This window comes from Gadus morhua, chromosome 21 (assembly GCF_902167405.1).
Source record: "Gadus morhua chromosome 21, gadMor3.0, whole genome shotgun sequence".
NCBI classification, from domain to species: Eukaryota; Metazoa; Chordata; class Actinopteri; order Gadiformes; family Gadidae; genus Gadus; species Gadus morhua.
The window spans coordinates 2446695-2450870 of NC_044068.1; the positions used below are offsets into that span (position 1 = coordinate 2446695).

The 4176-nt window shown below is 44.6% G+C and overlaps 1 long non-coding RNA gene across 1 annotated transcript; it reads left to right on the plus strand.

Annotated features, from left to right (window-relative positions):
• Positions 1-309: 309 nt before the first annotated feature.
• Positions 310-2499, plus strand: LOC115534688 (uncharacterized). Its single transcript, XR_003974356.1, has 3 exons — positions 310-1312; positions 1407-1518; positions 2439-2499. It is a non-coding gene; the product is annotated as an uncharacterized LOC115534688 (long non-coding RNA).
• The last annotated feature ends 1677 nt before the right edge of the window (positions 2500-4176 follow it).

The following is a 4176-nucleotide window of genomic DNA, read 5'->3' on the forward strand; positions in this document are numbered from 1 at the left end:
ACGAGGCAGACTCAAAGTGCTTCACATATAAACATTGTCATACAATAAAATAAAATAATTGATGAATAAAAGAAATCATATGCAAAGAAATGGGTAAAATAGAAAGTTAAAAAGGCATTTTAGTGTTAAAATAGAAAATAAAGGCAAAGTTAAAAAAGCTTTTTAGAAAGTGCAAAGTATTTAAGATTTAGCAGAAAGCTAAAGCAAACATAAAAGTCTTCAGTCTTGTTTTAAAGGTGCTCAGAGTTGGGGCAAGTCTTAAATCCTCTGGGATTTTATTCCAGCTATTTGTTGCATAGTAACTAAATCCCATGTTTCGTGTTTACTCTGGGGATAATTAACAGATTGGCCTCAGAGGATCTTAGTGGTCTAGAAGGCTTTTCTAGTTGAAGCATATCAGTTAAATATTTTGGTCCTAAACCCAAAATATTTTTGGGTTCAGGTGCGCAAAGGCTGTTTTGACGGTGCACTGTATAAATGAGAGCACTGCGCCTATAAGTGAGTGTACTGTAGGGATAATGAAGTGCACTCAATGTAAGTTCCCTTACGTAAGTTCGCGATTTCAGACCCAGCACTGGTCTACTGTTCTGCAAACATTCCCCTGGTCAATGAGATGTCTGGCCTTGAACCCCCACCCTACAGGAAGTGAAGGTCTTTGTTCTCACCGCTGGGCGGGCCGTGGAGCGTTAGCGCTGTAGCGCCGCTGATGGATGGGCTAACACCAGCGCAAACACCCGCGCTAACACCAAGGCTAACACCCGCGCTAACACCAGCGCGAGCCCCTTCCTGCTATTGTCCGGTGGCGCGGGACCCACAGGTACACCGGGGAACTAGTAGCCCGCTGTTATCTCCATGGAGACGGGGTCAGGCTAGGGTTACTAACCACTCTTTGAACTACTCTTAACCACTCTGCAAACTACTAGTAAACACCCTGTGAACTACTACTAATCCCTCTGTGAACTACTACTAACCACTCTGTGAACTACTACTAACCACATAGTGACCTACTACGAATCCCTGTGAACTACTACTTATCACTTGGTTAATTTCTACTAATCACTTGGTGAAGTACTGCAATCACACATTGATATAAAAGGGTTTGGGTTAAGTGATGTGTGGAAGCAGTTGTAAATGTAAAGGGGTCATCAAGTTCTCAGACCTGAAACCGGGGTCACCGGTCAAGGAAGGTTGGCAGCCCCTGCCCTGGAGCAAGGCATTCTGGGAACGCCGCTGTTCTGCAGGCCCCCCTGGAGCTGGGGACAGGAAGCCAGGCGGTAGCTGCTTCCTGTCGGCTGCAGGAGCTGATTTACAGGTCGGTTCTACACCTCCGTCCCTCAGCACCACCTCTTCCTCTGGGCTGATGAACCCCACAAACCCCACCTGTGTGTGTGTGTGTGTGTGTGCAGGGGCGGACTGGCCATCGGGAATACCGGGGACATCCCCGGTGGGCCGATGGCCGAAAATATAATCCCACCGGCCCATCATCGCATCAGCCGAAATGATTAACACAGCGGCACGGTAATTTTCTCCAAGAGATACACCTATCTTAATTGCACTGACTGACTGACTGACTGACTGAGTTTTATACTGCTACTCGCAATCGGTCTTCACACTCATGGTGACTATTTTTCGATTTTTTTTTAAGTGTCTTCTAATATGTGTTTTACAGACTTCGGAAGTCCAAAGTAAGAAAAGATCTCCACCTTATTAATAAACACCTCTAAATTGGTTCTTACACAGCCGAAGTGTTCTCAACTGTGCGGATTGAGGTAGAGAATTTGGATTTGCATACATACACGCAACGCGGCACCCAGTTCTACGCATGCGCTCATGAGGCCCAGTGATGCTGGTGGCGATACGATACAACGACCTACGGAAGCTTACTGATCATGAATTAAAACGTCTCTAAAATATGTTTGATTTAGGACCTATGTTCTATGGCCAAGTTCGTTTGCATTGTAAATACAAGAAAAGTCTGTAGCTGTTGCTAGCCCTCAGCCTACTCTACTCTGAAACAGCCAGCCGTTAGCCTACACTCTAATGTTGTGTGTTTGAGTGGTGGGCTAGCCCGTTAGCCCATTAGTGCGCGGTCCAGATACCGAATTATGATAGCCCTATACTCCGACAACAAGAAAGTCATTAGTCCGACAGCCCACCGCCCAAGATAGGGTGGTGTCATTTATGTGCCATGGTGTACTGTATGATGATGTTATGATGTTCATTTATGAAGACGTGAAAACAGTGGTAGCACTGGCGTGCGAAGTGCTGCAAGATGCGGCGGGAACCACACCACCTCCACCACAAAAAATGAATTCAGTTCACAATTTAGTGGGTACTACTCTTGATACAGTAGAGTAACATCTGATCCATCATTTATTCTCTTTTCTATTCTTTGTCTTTGTCTTCTATTTTTTGTCTCTCTCTTCTATTAAACGCAGGTACACACCCAGTCGGATGAACTCTACCCATTACTGTGATGGACGTGGAGTATACTTTTTTTGTTAATAAATAACACCTTTTGGAAGTGTATAATGCGTCCACTCTCACTGATTGCTATTAACTCATTGCATGGCTTAAGAGGTATGTGGAAAATAGTTGCACAGTTGGAGTCAGGCTTTTAGCTAGGATTTTTTGTACAGCACTTGATCGTTTTTAGGTAATATTGCAATTACACTGATTTATTTATATGTTTAGTAATTTAATACATAATAACAGTGAGTGTAACTGAAACTAGGTAACAAGGTACAAAATTCAAGTAACAACTTTAACAAAAAGAAACAACTTTCTACACAACTTTAAAGTGTATGATGTATATTGTATTGTATTGAATTTAGATTAATTAAGATCACCACCTTAACACACAAACTCTTGTTGAACTCATAAAGTAGTAGGTTCAGTGACGTGCGGTGAGACAGCTGTCTTCTGTAGCTTCTGCAAGCCCGTGAATCAATGTTTCGTTGGAATCATGATGTAACGTTGTTGTAGCGGGAATACAGCAATGCTATTTTCTAATTGGCAGGGCATATGTATGATTCTAGACTTCGCTAAGCACTGAAGCGACTGAAACTGTGAATTTTGATCACATTCAGCGAAGTTAACAGGTAAAACGGGAGAAAAATAGGGCGTCTTTAGGCCGTCCTGCCTAAAAGTAGGGCGTCCCATTTCTTCTTATTTTTTAGTAGACTATAGGGCAGACGCCCTGCTAGCTAAAAGCCTGGTTGGTGTAGACATTCGAGAGACCAAAAAGACTGAAAAGGTGTGTTATCGAATTTAGTGGGCCGGTCTGGTTCAAAATGCCCGGGCCGATTTTTTGTCCCAGTCCGCCCCTGTGTGTGTGTGTGTGTGTTTGTGTGCGTATGTGCTTGGTGTGTGCATGTGTTTATGTGTGTTTGTGTGTGTGTGAGTGAGTTTGCGAGTGTGTTTGTGTGTGTGTGTTTGTGCGTGTTTGTGCGCGTTTGTGTGTGTGTGTGAGGAGTCCAGGAAATTAGACACATCAGCAGCATGCATGAGTAATAATAGCACACGTAGGAATTTGGTTATTAATAAAGCATATGCACACTCACAGACGCACACACAGAAACACAGAAACACACACACATACACAAACACACACACACACACACACGCGTGACTCAGGAGGTTTCTCCAGAATCCTCAGCAGCGGGTTGAGATCCAGATTTAACGAGCGTTAATCACTCACTCACTCCTCATTGGCCGATGGGTTACCAGCGTCAGGTGGAGAGATCGAGTCCACATGGTCCTCGTACCGCCAGCTTTAGATTCAGCTGCTAACCGGGAGCGGGAAGTTAGCCTAATAAACTATTTACAAGAGCTAGAAGACACACACACACACACACACACACACACACACACACACACACACACACACACACACACACACACACACCCTAGCGTGTGTCGAGCGCAGGTCGTTATCACCCTTACGAGCTTAACGAGGTGTGAGGGGCGGAGCTGTAATAAACCCTGATCCTCCAGTGTGTGCGTGTGTTTGTGTGTGTGTGTGTGTGTGTGCGTGTGGAGTTTGTATCCGAGTGTCTGTCTATCTGTGTGTTTGTGTGTGTGTGTGTGTGTGGTGTGTGTGTGTGTGGTGTGTGTGTGTGTGTGTGTGTGTGTGTTGATTGTGTATCCGAGTGTCTGTCCAAGTGTGCGGGGTGT